Here is a 16510-nt window from a genome sequence, read left to right on the forward strand (position 1 = left end):
CTCTGCACACCCCAACTCACACAAAAAGCTTCGTATCACAGCATGCATGCATTCCTATATCTCAGTCTGATCTTGAAGATGAATTAACCCTTCGGCCTACCATTATACATGAAAGGAAATATTCCCTTACATATGATTTATTTTTCAGTCATCTTAACATAAATGAGACTAATCACATACAGGAAACTTGAAGACACACATGAAATCATTTTTCAAGTTTTATCATGTTTTTATGGTTTGGAGAAATAATTTTTTGTGTGGTACACCAAGAAATCAACATGGAGGACAACCATGCATCTGATGCAATGAAAAGAGGTTTCCTTCCTTAGACCCTGTGCGTAACACACCTTGCATCACTTGGATGGCACCAATTTCTTCTCTGTAGGGGCAATTTTGGATGGGAAGTGCCCAGAATGTTGACTTTGAATTCTCAATAGGGTGGTACCAGTGTGTGTGTGTGTGTGTGGGGGGGGGGGGCTCTGCAGGGGTTCTGCAGTATTTGAACACCTTCTAAATACTGTTCTACAACACTGATGCGGAATGCTGTGAAGTGTTTATTCTCTGAGTTGAGAATTTGCAAAATGAGAAAGGAATTCAATAATGCGATATCAATGACGCAGACGTACATCTGTTTATAGCCTTTTACATACTTCCTCATGAGTGGAAAAGACGCCAGTGAGAGTCGACCCCACCCGTTCCACCATTATAATTGGGTTTCAGCTTCTTCTTTTCTCTTTGATTGGACTGTAACAAAATCTGGTCTATCATGCTAGGATTTACGGCTAGGATTTTGTTTGCTGAAGCAAAATTAAGTTTACCCTTCTTCACCTGTGTTTCCTTGAACTTAGTAGGCATACGTTTCCTGTTTGCTTTAACCGTGCAATAGCATGTGTGTTATGTTCCAGGAGAATCCTGTACAAAAACGGTGAACTGTACTATTTATCCATGTACAAAGTTTTCCAGACACCCAGACGATCCTTACACATGTCAATAACAATTCTTTCACTAACTAGTAAATCACTGCAGACAGATCCTCCCTCATAATCATTCCCAGTATATATTTTGAAATTCCAGCAACAGTCGTTCTCTGAAGAGCAAACTTTGTACACCTTTATGCCGAATCTTGCTCTCTTGGATGGATTATATTGAACGAACGACAGTCTACCTTTGAATTTCATCACCGATTCATCAATGCAAATATTTTCTCCTGGAATACACACAAACTTGAATTTGTCCAGAAGTAAATCTACAACAGGTCTAACCTTTCTTAATTTGTCATGCTTTGATTCGGAGTAGTCTGTACTAAAATGCAAGAATTTGTTTATAGAAACAAAGCACTTGAATGGCATGGTTTCACTAAATATGGGAGTTTATATTACTCTACATTTCAACCAGTTATCTTGCATTGTAGGCTTTTTTGTCTGTAACATAAGAACACACACAGCAAAGTGAGTTTTCAGCTCGTCTATAGTAATAGGAAACCAATGTTTTTGTTTGTAAGTATTACTGGTTTCATGGGAAGCAATTAAATTAGCAAGAAATGCAGAGATGTAGGCATTGGTTTCCTTAGTAACGTGATCCCAGAACTGTGGGGTTAGAAATTCATTCACTACTTCCATTTCCTTTGGATTATTCCCCAACCTCCTCCGCTCTATAGACTAAATTTCACAAACTGATTTGCATGTTACAGGAACAGGCTTATTGTCAAAAAGATTCCAATTCCAAATATCATTACTAGAGTTCTCACCCTCTCTTGTTGCATTCTGGTTTTGTCCCATAGTTTCTATTGGCACCATCACCACAGAACTGAACTGAAATCGGAATCACTTTTATCACTGTCAGTTGAAGAAGAAGTATTTTCACCTCCCAGAGAATCATTTCCACTTACATTATCACTATTTTGTCCGACTCGTTGGCTGAACGGTCAGCGTACTGGTCTACAGTTCAGAGGATCCCCGGTTCGATTCCCGGCCGGGTCGGGGATTTTAACCTTAATTGGTTAATTCCAATGGCACGGGGGCTGGGTGTGTGTGTTGTCTTCATCATCATTTCATCCTCATCACGACACGCAGGTCGCCTACAGGCGTCAAACAGAAAGACTTGCACCTGGCGAGCCGAACCCGTCCTGGGATATCCCGGCACTAAAAGCCATACGACCTTTCATTTCATTTCATTTCATTTCATTTCATCACTATTTTCAAGCCAATTACAAATAACCTCATCCATGCCGCGCTTGAATGTCGCCATGATTGTTTACAACAAGTTGCCAACTGAGGTGCCTTTTATTTTCCATATTTCTGCTCAGAGTTACTATTTACACACAGAAAATAGGTTCAGGTTATCATCTGACATATCTTGGGTAGGTTGCAAAACAAACAGAATAAATCTCTCTGACCAGCTAACCATGATAATGAACTTATAAATGTTCCATGCACCAGGATGGAAGTGCCCGCCAAAGTATGTTAACACTTTACGATCGCAGGACAGAAGGTTCCATCAAGGTATGGCAATGTGTTAAACATCATTCAGCAAATAACTTTAACACTTATACGCTCAGCGAGCCGATCTATCGGCTCGAGTGGTATTGCTGAAATGTCGATCCATTGGCTCTGTGTTCGGATGGCTGTATTAGTACTATAATAGACTCCCAGATGTCAGGAAAAGGCAGCAATAGTAGCTTTTGGAATTAGTTTACACTTTTATCGAGAGATAGAGACTCTAAGCTCATCTGTTTGAAACAAATGAAATTATAAAACCGTGTATGTTTACCGCATGGAGAGTTGAAGTGTGCTGTTTGAGAGTATAGTCCTGTTTAAGCTTCAAAATACGTGTTTTCCTTCGTTATATTGTGTCCATTTTAATAGTAGTTTATTGTTTGTTATATTTTGTTTATATTCAACATTCATCGGTGTTCTGAAGTGAAGTTTAGTTTAACATTTCGTGTTATTAGATTTTCGTCCCGCGAGTGGGCCTAATTTTTTATGGCTGGGCCAAGTTCTAGGCTAAATAATTCCGAAGTCTTGGATTATTTAGAATATTTAGACGATGACAGTGACTTTATAGCCGAGAGTGATTGGGATTTTATAGATAGTGATGATGGTGCTCCAGAAACAACCCCAATAAATGCTCACAGCATATCTGACAGTGGTGATGATGATATGGATGATGAAGATTACAGAAAGATTCTGTCACCTGAAAATCCTCTCTCTCTTCCATTTCAATATCATGAATTATCTGGGCCCAAACACATGCCACCTCCTGAGTCTCTTCCAATAGCCTACTTCCGTTTGTTTTTCACAGATTTTATTCTATCACTTATGGTGACAGAATCTAATCGATATGCCCAGCAATTCATCACAAGTAAGGGAGATAACGTTCCTGCCTCTCTAAAGAATTGGGTCAGGATCACACTGTCTGAAATGAAAGGATTTATTGCATGTCTTCTTAATATGGGTATCAACAGAAAACCAACCATTGCCTCTTACTGGTCTACATTTCCTTCTCAGTTCAACCCTTTGTTCCCCTAAAATGTTTACTAAACATAGGTTCTCCCACTTGCTGCGGTTCCTTCATCTTGTGAACAATGAGGGATTGCCAGGGCCAGGAGAAACAGGATATGATCCCTGTGCAAAGTATCAACCATTAGTTGATCATGCCAACAGGGTATTTAGGCACCACTATACACCACGTCAGGAGATTAGCATTGATGAGTCTCTTGTAGGAACTAAAAATAAAACCAGCCTTCTCCAATACCTGCCCAACAAACACCACCACCGCTGGGGGATCAAAGTTTGGATGTTGTGTGATTCTGTTTCCAATTACTACCTGGGTTTCTTTACCTACAGGGGTGCCAGATCTCAAGAAGACAGAGACAATATTATAAAACATGGTTTGGGATACACTGTTGTGAAAAAGCTCCTAGTGATGGGTGGTTACCTCAACAAGGGTTACCATGTCTTTATTGACAACTATTTCATGCCTGTACCACTTGTGCGCCATCTATACCTTCTTGGTACATATATAACAGGAACTGTTACAAGAAATAGGAAATATTCACCTCAGAATTTAAAAAAAAAAAAATTCTGATGGACAGAAACGGTATTTTAGGTCAGGTCCAATGTTAGCATGTGCATTCCGAGAAAAGAAAAGAAGTCCCAGAAGAACCCAGTCATTCTCCTATCTAGCCATGTAATAGCCCAAGAACAGGAAATTCCAACAACCCACAACAGTGCCAACAGCAATTCTAAACCAGCAATAATAACATCCTAATAATAAATTCATGGATGGGACTGACACCTCAGACATGATGTTATACAGTTACCTTGATGAGAGGCGGACTGTACGGTACTGGAAGAAGGTGGCTTTCAATATCATTGCTAGAATGGTACTGAACAGCTACATTCTTTATAAGGAAAACAATAAGGGATCAGGGAAAATAAAATCTAGACTGCACTATACTGTATCAATAATTGAGAGCCTAGAGGAGGAGTGGATTACCACAAAATTAAGTGCAATCCATGATCAAAGAGGACCGAAGGGGGTGAGGAAGCTTCCTGAGGAGGAGTCCAACTGTGTTGTTTGCAGCACTAAGGAAAAGAGGAAGAGGGTCAGAACAGTATGCACTAGGTGTAACAAGGGTCTGCATGGAGAGTGTTTTCCAAAACACAAATGCTGACACCGAAAGGTACATGTACAGTTCTTTATGTCAAGTGCTATAAATAATGACTAAATAAGAAAAAAAAAAAAATATCATGTTACACAGGATTAATTGCTCTCATTTTCAGAATGGCTGATCAAAAGTATCACTAAAGAACAGATTACTTTTTTAGTATTTGAAACTGATTTTTATTTTTTTGTAATATATATTCTAATTTGCAATTTTTTTTTTGGAGTAAACTTTGCCATGAATAACTTTGGGAATTTTTTTCCTAAAACTATATTGAATAATGTACTATCGTGATTTTTTCAAATTTTTATCTGGGAATTCCTTTATATGGCAATTTTTTACATTTTAACCTGCATAATCATGAAAAATGGCCTGAGTGTTTTGGGCATGACTGGTGAAAATAGCCTGACAGCAAAAGGGTTCAATATGGTTTCAGCCTTCAATTTATAAATAAACTCATTAACAAGATTAAATATAAAACCAAATCAAATCTAATCAGGGAACCAAAACCACAAAGCACGCTGTTTTTACCTATACTAATCCTAGTATTCACCACATATCTAACCTTCTAAAAAGAAATTCAATGTTCGAATAGCATACAGGACCTCAAACAATAATTTTCATAAATTTTACAATTCCAGTTCATTGAATCCTGTTAACAAATTTGAATGTTCAGGAATGTATAGATGGAAATATTTCAACTGCAATTTCACGTATATTGGTCAGACAGCGAAGAATTTTAACACTCGATATTTAGAGCACGTTAATGCTGTTAACCATAACAGATATGGGGTTACATTTTAAGGAATCAAATCATAAGTTCACTAACATTCAACAAGATCTAAATATTCTTTATATCAGTCAAAAAATGTCCCATCCTCTACATTCTGGAGGAGTATTTTATATCTTTAGATCAGTTCACTAACTCTGCTTTTAACTTGAATGAAATTTCCAAGAACACTAACGTCGCAGTCAATAATTCCCATACCGGGCGAGTTGGCCGTGCGTGTAGAGGCGCGCGGCTGTGAGCTTGCATCCGGGAGATAGTAGGTTCGAATCCCACTATCGGCAGCCCTGAAAATGGTTTTCCGTGGTTTCCCATTTTCACACCAGGCAAATGCTGGGGCTGTACCTTAATTAAGGCCACGGCCACTTCCTTCCCATTCCTGGGTCTTTCCTATCCCATCGTTGCCATAAGACATATCTGTGTCGGTGCGACGTAAAGCCCCTAGCAAAAAAAAAATAATTCCCATACTATATAAGTATTACGCTAAAAAATTTAATACGGGCCATACAAATGATACCCCAAACAGTTCCCCTCTTTCCCCACCCTCTTCTTCCTCCTCCTAAATTTCTCCACTGTTCCCTCCCTCCCACAGCTCCCATCCCATTTCCTTCTCTGCCAAACCGCAACACGTTCTAAGATACTGTCGACAGTGACAGTTGTGCTAGGTGTTTCCACAGCAACCTCGAATGGTAAGATTTTTCTTTCTTTTTTCCTGCTTGCGTTACCATAACTTTACATCCATTTGTATTAAAATTTATTTCTTCTTTCTTTTATATATCCTCCATTTACGCCCTTATAGGTGGATACGACCTGCTTTACAAACCACTGGGATAATATTAAATTAATTACAACTTAAAGAAGATTAAACTTTTATTTATACACTAGTCAGCATATACCTCAACAATTAATAGATTATACCAGTATCAATACTGTGATAATTTCATTTTTTAAATGATACAGTCTTTTTAATATTCATACATTTATAATGATTCTCTTGCAGGATTATTAGACAATGACATTCTATGTCACTTTCATGTGATTAAGTGTTGATCTGAATGCAGCTACAGTGAATTATTTTTAAATATCAAGTTACATGAATTCTGTAACCAACTACAGTCTCATTTTGGAACTCAAATCAACTAGACATCACTCGAAGTGTAAAATTTTGAACTTTTAAAATGTTTATATACAGGGTAGTTTAAAAAATGGACTCACTGTTGGATAATGGTTCATGTTTGTGGGTTACTGTAGTCACGTCCTAGTTCGTGAACCATGGGCAACGGCTGAGTGGCCTAATAAGTGGTCCTGAGAGTCGGGATACCAGTTGCTATGGAATGGGAGTGGGCATCTCGGACATGTTCTGAGTCCTGGCCCTCCTTGTGCTCAGGCGGCTAGGACTATACAATCCACCGGTGGTCCATAACCGTTAGAGGAGAGATCCTCACTTGCACTATGTGCAAGTAGGGTAGCATCCTGCTCCATGAATTTACCGAGCTCAGAACATTTTAAGCAAGCCTCGGATCTATGGCAGTAACGGAGTCCCACTCTCATTTGACAGGCAAGGGACTCCCTGGAAACAACTTGGCGAACAAAATAGAATTCGATGGGGAGCTATCAATATTAATGGGGCTTATGGAAGAAAGAAAGTAGAACTGGCTGAGTCAGCAAAGAGGATGCATCTGGATGTGCTAGGAGTAAGTGATATTCAGGTAAGGGGAGATGACGAGGAAGAGATAGGAGATTATAAAGTGTACTTGACGGGTGTTAGAAAGGGAAGGGCAGAGTCTGGGGTAGGGCTCTTTATCAGGAATACCATTGCAAGCAACATAGTTTCTGTTAGGCACGTAAATGAGCGAATGATGTGGGTAGATTTGTCAGTTGGAGGAATTAGGGCTAGAATTGTGTCCATGTATTCACCACGTGAGGGTGCAGATGAGGATGAAGTTGACAAGTTTTATGAAGCATTGAGTGACATCCTGATCAGGGTCAACAGCAAGGATAGAATAGTGCTAATGGGCGATTTCAATGTGAGAGTTGGGAATAGAACTGAAGGATACGACAGGGTGATTGGTAAATGTGGGGAAGATATGGAAGCTAATGGGAATGGGAAGCGTTTGCTGGACTTCTATGCTAGTATGGGTATAGCTGTTACGAAAACATTCTTCAAGCATAAGGCTATTCACCGCTACACATGGGAGGCTAGGGGTACCAGATCCATAATAGACTGTATCTTAACAGACTTCGAATTCAGGAAATCTGTTAGGAATGTACGAGTTTTCCGGGGATTTTTTGATGAGACAGATCACTATCTGATCTGTAGTGAACTAAGTATCTCTAGGCCTAGGGTAGAGAAAGTGAAATCTGTCTGCAAACGAATAAGGGTAGAAAATCTTCAGGACGAGGAAATTAGACAGAAGTACATGGATATGATTAGTGAGAAGTTTCGAACAGTAGACAGTAAGCAGGTTCAGGATATAGAAAGTGAATGGGTGGCATACAGGTATGCTGTAGTAGAAACAGCCAGGGAATGCCTTGGAATAACTGTGTGTAAAGATGGGAAAAGGTGAACATCTTGGTGGAATGATGAAGTGAGAGAAGCTTGTAAACGTTACAAGAACGCTTATCAGAAATGGCTCCTAACAAGGGCAGAGGCAGACAGGGATTTGTATGTAGATGAAAGAAACAGAGCGAAACAAATAGTTGTTGAATCCAAAAAGAAGTCAGGTAACAACCTGGAAAGGCTACGTCAAGCAGCAAGGAAACCTTTCTGGACAGTAATAAAGAATCTAAGGAAGGGAGGGAAAAAGGAAATGAACAGTGTTTTGAGTAATTCAGGTGAATTCATAATAGATCCCAGGGAATCACTGGAGAGGTGGAGGGAATATTTTGAACACCTTCTCATTGTAAAAGGAAATCATCCTGGTGGTGTTGTTAACAGCCAAGCTCATGGGGAGGAGGAAAATGATGGTGAAATTATGCTTGAAGAAGTGGAAAGGATGGTAAATAAACTCCAATGTCATAAGGCAGCAGGAATAGATGAAATTAGACCTGAAATGGTGAAGTATAGTGGGAAGGCAGGGATGAAATGGCTTCATAGAATAGTAAAATTAGCATGGAGTGTTGGTAAGGTACCTTCAGATTGGGCAAAAGCAGTAATTGCACTTATCTCTAAGCAAGGGAACAGGAAGGATTGCAACAACTATTGAGGTATCTCATTGATTAGTATACCAGGCACCGGGCGAGTTGGCCGTGCGCGTAGAGGCGCGCGGCTGTGAGCTTGCGTCCGGGAGATAGTAGGTTCGAATCCCACTATCGGCAGCCCTGAAGATGGTTTTCAGTGGTTTCCCATTTTCACACCAGGCAAATGCTGGGGCTGTACCTTAATTAAGGCCACGGCCGCTTCCTTCCAACTCCTAGGCCTTTCCCATCCCATCGTCGCCATAAGACCTATCTGTGTCGGTGCGACGTAAAGCCCCTAGGAAAAAAAAAAAAAAAAAAAAAAAAAAGTATACCAGGCAAAGTATTCACTGGCATCTTGGAAGGGAGGATGCGATCAGTCGTTGAGAGGAAGTTGGATGAAAACCAGTGTGGTTTCAGACCACAGAGAGGCTGTCAGGATCAGATTTTATGCACCAGGTAATTGAAAAATGCTACGAGAGGAATAGGCAGCTGTGTTTATGTTTCGTAGATCTAGAGAAAGCATATTACAGGGTACCGAGGGAAAAGATGTTCGCCATACTGGGGGACTATGGAATTAAGGGTAGATTATTAAAAGCAATCAAAGGCATTTATGTTGACAATTGGGCTTTAGTGAGAATTGATGGTAGAATGAGTTCTTGGTTCAGGGTACTTACAGGGGTTAGACAAGGCTGTAATCTTTCACCTTTGCTGTTCGTAGTTTACATGGATCATCTGCTGAAAGGTATAAAATGGCAGGGAAGCATTCAGTTAGGTGGAAATGTAGTAAGGAGTCTGGCCTATGCTGATGACTTGGTCTTAATGGCAGATTGTGCCGAAAGCCTGTGGAACTTGAAAATAGGTGCAATGAGTATGGTATGAAAATTAGCCTCTTGAAGACTAAATTGATGTCAGTAGGTAAGAAATTCAACAGAATTGAAATGTCAGATTGGTGATACAAAGCTAGAACAGGTCGATAATTTCAAGTATTTAGGTTGTGTGTTCTCCCAGGATGGTAATATAGTAAGTGAGATTGAATCAAGGTGTCGTAAAGCTAATGCAGTGAGCCCGCAGTTGCGATCAACAGTATTCTGTAAGAAGGAAGTGAGCTCCCAGAAGAAACTATCTTTACATCGGTCTGTTTTCGGACCAACTTTGCTTTACGGGAGCGAAAGCTGGGTGGACTCAGGATATCTTATTCATAAGTTAGAAGTAACAGACATGAAAGTAGCAAGAATGATTGCTGGTACAAACAGGTGGGAACAATGGCAGGAGGGTACTCGGAATGAGGAGATAAAGGCTAATTTAGGAATGAACTCGATGGATGAAGCTGTGCGCACAAACCGGCTTCGGTGGTGGGATCACGTGAGGCGAATGGAGGAGGATAGGTTACTTAGGAGGATAATGGACTCTGCTATGGAGGGTAAGAGAAGTAGAGGTAGACCAAGACGACGATGGTTAGGCTCGATTTCTAACGATTTAAAGATAAGAGGTATAGAACTAAATGAGGCCACAACACTAGTTGCAAATCGAGGATTGTGGCGACGTTTAGTAAATTCACAGAGGCTTGCAGACTGAACACTGAAAGGCATAACAGTCTATAATGATTATGTATGTATGTATGTATGTATGTATGTATGTATGTATGTATGTATGTTGGATAATCTATACATTTTGACACATTTAACTTACAGGTACACCTTTTATGCACTGAAAGAGTTATGTCATAGTATGTTCAAAATTACCACCAGCAACGTTTATACAACGCTGATGTCGGTGAAGTGCAGACTGAACTACAGCTGTCAGTGTCTCTGGCATGTCAGCATATGACGCTACGATTTTGTCATGTTACTCGTTGATTGTACGTGGTTTCTGTCGATACATTTCATTTTTGAATATCCCTCACAAGTAGAAGTCCATTCGTGTTAAATGAGGTGACCGAGGTGGGTCCTCAGCAGCAGCAACCCTGCGACCTACCCACCGTCCTGGTAGAATGCCGTTCAAGTACAACCCGACATCTCGACGGTAGTGAGGCAGGGGTCCATATTGTTGGAAGTAAAACATTTCGTTGCTATACAGGGTTTGGATGGCAGGCAAAATCCTTGTCTGAAGCATATCAAGGTATGCATGACCAGTTACGGTACCCTCAAAGAAGAAGGGACCAATCAAACCACGCGATGACAGGCCGCACCAAACAGTAAGCCCCGATACATGCACAGCTTTGTCCACATGAATGTGAGGATTTACAGGGGCCCAGTACACACAGTTGTGGTGGTTTACTATACCGTTAAGTTTGAATTGCGCCTTGTCAGAGCACAAATTTCCCAGATAAATCCTCATCCTCGCAAACCATGCTTTCAAACCAATCGCAGTATTCAGTCCTTCAATCCGGGCCATCTTTCGTTCATTGTTTGTAGCAGTTGAAGAACGTACAGTTTCCACTTTACATCCTTAAAAATGCGTCTCACACTTGAACAGCTTACCTCACTTCCGCGCATGCCCTGGTATGTCGATTTTTGCGGTGATCATATATAAAGTCGCAACACCGCAGCACTGGACGCTGGGCATGTAGCTGTGCGTGATCGGCCAGATCTTGCCTTGTGCACATCACGCACTGTTCCGCCAGCTTCAAACTTATCACGAATACAGGTAATTGTACGACGTTTTGGTGGAGGTGTTCCAAACGCCTCCTGCCACCGCCTTTGTACCCCTGAGTGTTCTCGCACTTCCAGTAGCACTTCAACACAGCCTTGCGTTCAGCAAGTGACAACCATGCCACGGCCACTGTCGCTACTCGACTGTCGTCGGTTGTTCTGGCCACCACCACTTGCACATGCATGGCGAATTGCCAGTGTCACCTACCCATGACAAACGTAACCATTACATTATACTTACGCATGAGATTAGTAAGTGTAAGTCCTTTTGTTTTGAAATGATTGAAATGCAAACAGTGAGTACATTTTTTTGAACTACTCTATATGTGTATTTTGTTTTTATATTTTGTAATCTTATCTTATGAGATTCAACCCCATTTGATTTTAATGATACTGTGTCCTCCTAATAAGTTACGGTGAATAGCTGAGGATGGCTGCAAGGAACAGCCGAAACTAGTAATATTCAATGATATAATTATACTATGCATTGATTCGGAGAAAGAATAAATGAACATTTGTAAACAAGTATGTCATGTGTGAAGTATGAAACTATTGTTCGTTGTATTAATAACTTGGTAGCCTGAGGCACTAAGTGGCTTGAGTTTTCCACACTGTGGTTTTGTTTTAACAATTGCAGTTTAGCCACTGCAGTGTTCAAAGTCTATCAAGTATCGTGAGTTGTCTGTTGATCTTTGAAACAGAGAAGAAGCGCAGCACATTACCAATGAGGAAAGCTAAAATTTACTCAAGAAATAGACCTTAATCCTAATATCAAACGCGTAGATATTGAGTGGATATTGAATATCACTCCTTCAAAATTAAAGATGATAATGACTAAAAGAAAAATAACTGAAGCCGCTTCTGAACAAGATATAGGTGACAAACGAAAATGCATGTGTGAGGGCCAGTTTCCAGAGTTGGAAAACATTATTTTGAATCAATCAATCAATCAATCAATCAATCAATCAATCAATCAATCAATCAATCAATCACTGATCTGCGTTTAAGACTGTCACCCAGATGACAGATTCCCTATTTTACAAGCCCTTGGTTCCAACATGCCAATTAATAGAACCATGGTTCGAGCCCAGGCAGCTTATTTGCCACAAAAAAATGGGAATTGACATCTTTGAACCATCAAATGGCTGGACAGAGCAGTTCAAGAATTGCCATCACCTAGTCTACAGGTATGTGTGATTGCATTCAAGAAATGGTGGGTTTTAAACCCCACTGTCTGCAGTCCTGAAGATGGTTTTCCGTGGCTTCCCATTTTCACACCAGGCAAATGCTGGGACAGTACCTTAATTAAGATCATGGTCGCTTCCTTCCCAATCCTATCCCATCATCACCATAAGGCCTGCCTGCGTCAGTGCAATGTAAAACAAATGGTAAAAAAGAAGTTTGTGAAGCGAGGCTGCCAGCGTGAAAAGTGATACAACTGAACTGTAGGAAAGCACACTTCCATCAATTCTCACAACCTACAGCCCTGATGACAATTTTAAAGCCAATGAAATGGGGCTATTTTACTGCCCTGATAAGACATTACAGTTCAAAGGTTAGAAATGCCATAGGGGGAACTTAACCTAGATGCATGGAACACAATATTAGGTGTGAGAAACACATGAGTGTGCAGCGCATCCCACTGATATTGTATTTAAAAAATAAGGACATCCCTCCGAAATACTGTATCTACAAAATGTGAAAGTGAGTTTTTTCCTGGTTGAGTGTATGGAACAATTGCAGAGAAAGAGACTGACGCAGAAGAGGTTGCCTACTCTTCAAACACCAGAGACGATAACCATATTTCATTAAAGCTGCTAGGAATGTGCTGCAGCAAAACACAATCGTCAATTGTTTCCGTAAGGTCAAGTTTCATCACGTGATTTAAGATATCGCATCGGAAGTTGAAACGAACAGCAAGTAGGCAATTGAAACAACATGGACTTTATATCCAATGCAGAAAATGATAAAGACATTGCAGTCTGTCATTCTATAACAATAGACAAAAATCTTGAAGAAAATATGACAGAAAAAACACCAGCTAATAAAAATAGTGTTGATGAACCAGAGTCTGAACCAGTTCCTACATTGTTAAAATTAATAGAGGCGATGGACACAGTAAAGTACAACATGAGTATTTTCCAAATGGATGATGTCATGAAATTGTTAAATATTATGGAAAAAACTGTTTCAAAATTAGGGTGGAAAAACACACACACGCATGCATGTACGCACACGTAGTGTTTTTCACACTCATATGATGATGTGACATGCTGTGCTGTACATTAGTTTAAAACTGTATGTTTTTTTTTTTCAAGTTTCAAGTTGAAAATTGTGTTCTTGTTTAGTATGTTTTCTCAATATTATAATAATTATTATTATTGTTTCATCTTAGGAATAGAGGGAAAAAGGAAATGAACAGCATTTTGGGAAACTCAGGTGCACTCATAATAGATCTCACTATCACTGGAGAGATGGAGGGAATATTTTGAACATCTTCTCAACGCAAAAGGAAATCTTCCTGGTGGTGTTGCGAACAGCCAAGCTCTTTGGGGAGAGGAAAATGATGTTGGTGAAATTACGCTTGAGGAAGTGGAGATGGAAAATAAACTCCACTGTCACAAAGCAGCAGGTATAGATGAAATGGCTTCATACAGTAGTAACATTAGCATGGAGTGTTGGTAAGGTACCTTCAGACTGGACAAAAGCAGTAATTGCACCTATCTATAAGCAAGGGAACAGGAAGGATTGCAACAACTAACAAGGCATCTCAGTGATTAGTATACCAGGCAAAGTATTCACTAGCATCTTGGAAGGGAGGGTGCAATCAGTGGTTGAGAAGAAGTTGGATGAAAACCAGTGTGGTTTCAGACCACACAGCGGCTGTCAGTATCAGATTTTTAGTATGCACAAGGTAATTGAAAAATGCTACGAAAGGAATAGACAGCTGTGTTTATGTTTTGTACATCTAGAGAAAGCATATGACAGGGCACCCAGGGAAAAGATGTTTGCCATACTGGGGGATTATGGAATTAAAGGTAGATTATTAAAATCAATCAAAGGCATTTGTGTTGACAATCAGGCTTCAGTGAAAATTGATGGTAGAAGTAGTTCTTGGTTCAGGGTACTTACAGGGGGTAGGCAAGGCTGTAATCTTTCACCTTTCGTAGTTTACATGGATCATTTGCTGAAAGGTATAAAGTGGCAGGGAGGGATTCAGTTAGGTGGAAATGTAGTAAGCAGTCTGGCCTATGCTGACTATTTGGTCTTAATGGCAGATTGTGCCGAAAGCCTGCAGTCTAATATCTTGGAACGTGAAAATAGGTACAATGAGTATGGTATGGAAATTAGCCTTTTGAAGACTAAATTGATGTCGGTATGTAAGAAATCCAACAGAATTGAATGTCAGGTTGGTGATACAAAGCTGGAACAGGTAGATAATTTCAAGTTTTTAGCTTGTGTGTTCTCCCATGATGGTAATATAGTAAGCGAGATTAAATCAAGGTGTCGTAAAGCTAATGCAGTTGCGATCAACATTATTCTGTAAGAAGGAAGTCAGCTCCTGGACGAAACTATCTTTACATCGGTCTGTTTTCAGACCAACTTTGCTTTACGGGAGTGAAAGCTGGGTGGACTCAGGATATCTTATTCATAAGTTAGAAGTAACAGACATGAAAGTAGCGAGAAAGATTGCTGGTACAAACAGGTGGGAACAATGGCACGAGGGTACTTGGAATGAGGAGATAAAGGCCAAGTTAGGAATGAACTCGATGGATGAAGTTGTGTGCATAAACCGGCTTCGGTGGTGGGGTCGTGAGGCGAATGGAGGAGGATAGGTTACCGAGGGGAATAACGGACTCTGTTATGGAGGGTAAGAGAGGTAGAGGGAGACCACGATGATGATGGTTAGACTCGGTTTCTAATGATTTAAATATTAGAGGTATAGAAGTAAATGAGGCCACAGCACTAGTTGCAAATAGAGGATTGTGGCGATGTATAGTAAATTCGCAGAGGCTTGCACACTGAACGCTGGAAGGCGTCTATAACGATAAAGTATGTACGTGTGTATGTATGTATGTATGTATGTATGTATGTATGTATGTATGTATGTATGTATGTATGTATTCCAGAAAATCATCTTAACAAGATTCTACCGTATACACAATCTTGACTCCTTTCTTGTCTGGCTCCTTGCCTGAATGGTCAGCATAGTGCTGTTTCGTTCAGGGGGCCTGGGTCAGAGATTGTAACCTTACCCATTAATGCTTAGCACTGCCATATGGTAACACATTATTGAATCTGTTATTGTTCTTTCAGCAGTTATGCTGGAGGATTAGTACCATTGTGTATCGCTCTGTAAAGGAACCACATTTGTGACTATGTAGTGGTCGTTGTCATGTTTGTTATGATAACATACAGACAGTTTGCAAATTGCCATCGCTGAGTATGGAGAAAAAGTCTACATCCATTTCGACTAAGTGTAGTTTTGTAAGTTTAGAATTATTACATGGGTTATTTTTTTGGTAGTATACTTATTTGTAGAGTGAAATATATATTCTATGATAGTTACACATGATTTTAATAATGTTATTTTATAATGTTATTTGCTTTACGTCCCACTAACTACTTTCACGGATTTCGGAGACGCCGAGGTGCCGGAATTTAGTCCCACAGGAGTTCTTTTACATGCCAGTAAATCTACTGACACGAGGCTGACGTATCTGAGCACCTTCAAATACCACCAGACTGAGCCAGGATCGAACCTGCCAAGTTGGGGTCAGAAGGCCAGCGCCTCAACCATCTGAGCCACTCAGCCCGGTTCAAATGATTTTACTAAAATCATGTTAAGTTATGGCTTCCTAATTTCAACTTTACCATATGGTAATGCTAGGCGTTCACGATGACATCAAGAACTTGGCTGTTTCTCAGTCAAAGACGTATATTTTGCTTTATTGTTTCAGGGGAGTGTTTTCACTGGATACCAACATACTGGACATCATTTATAATGATGATAATACGGGTGATGAGTTTACTGAGCTACCAGTACCAAATATAGACAACAGATGGGGATTTTGGAAATGAGGATGAAGTCAGATTAGCTCATAACCTGACATCTCATCAATACCGGCAAACTCTGAAATTAGATTAGCCAACAACGAAAGAATAGGTGTCGACCAAAACTAGTTCAGCCCATTGGTACAGCCACCTGCATTATAGGCAGCTGCA

General features: G+C 40.2%; 1 protein-coding gene and 1 pseudogene across 1 annotated transcript in view; one reads left to right on the forward strand and one right to left on the reverse strand.

The window, feature by feature from the left end:
• LOC136864292 (terminal uridylyltransferase 7) overlaps positions 1 to 16510 on the reverse strand; it is a 482777-nt gene that overhangs the window by 78762 nt on the left and 387505 nt on the right. The gene's annotated exons all lie outside the window — the stretch shown is intronic.
• On the forward strand, positions 3249 to 4675 carry LOC137498374 (piggyBac transposable element-derived protein 4-like; annotated as a pseudogene).

This window comes from Anabrus simplex, chromosome 2 (assembly GCF_040414725.1).
Source record: "Anabrus simplex isolate iqAnaSimp1 chromosome 2, ASM4041472v1, whole genome shotgun sequence".
Lineage (NCBI taxonomy): Eukaryota > Metazoa > Arthropoda > Insecta > Orthoptera > Tettigoniidae > Anabrus > Anabrus simplex.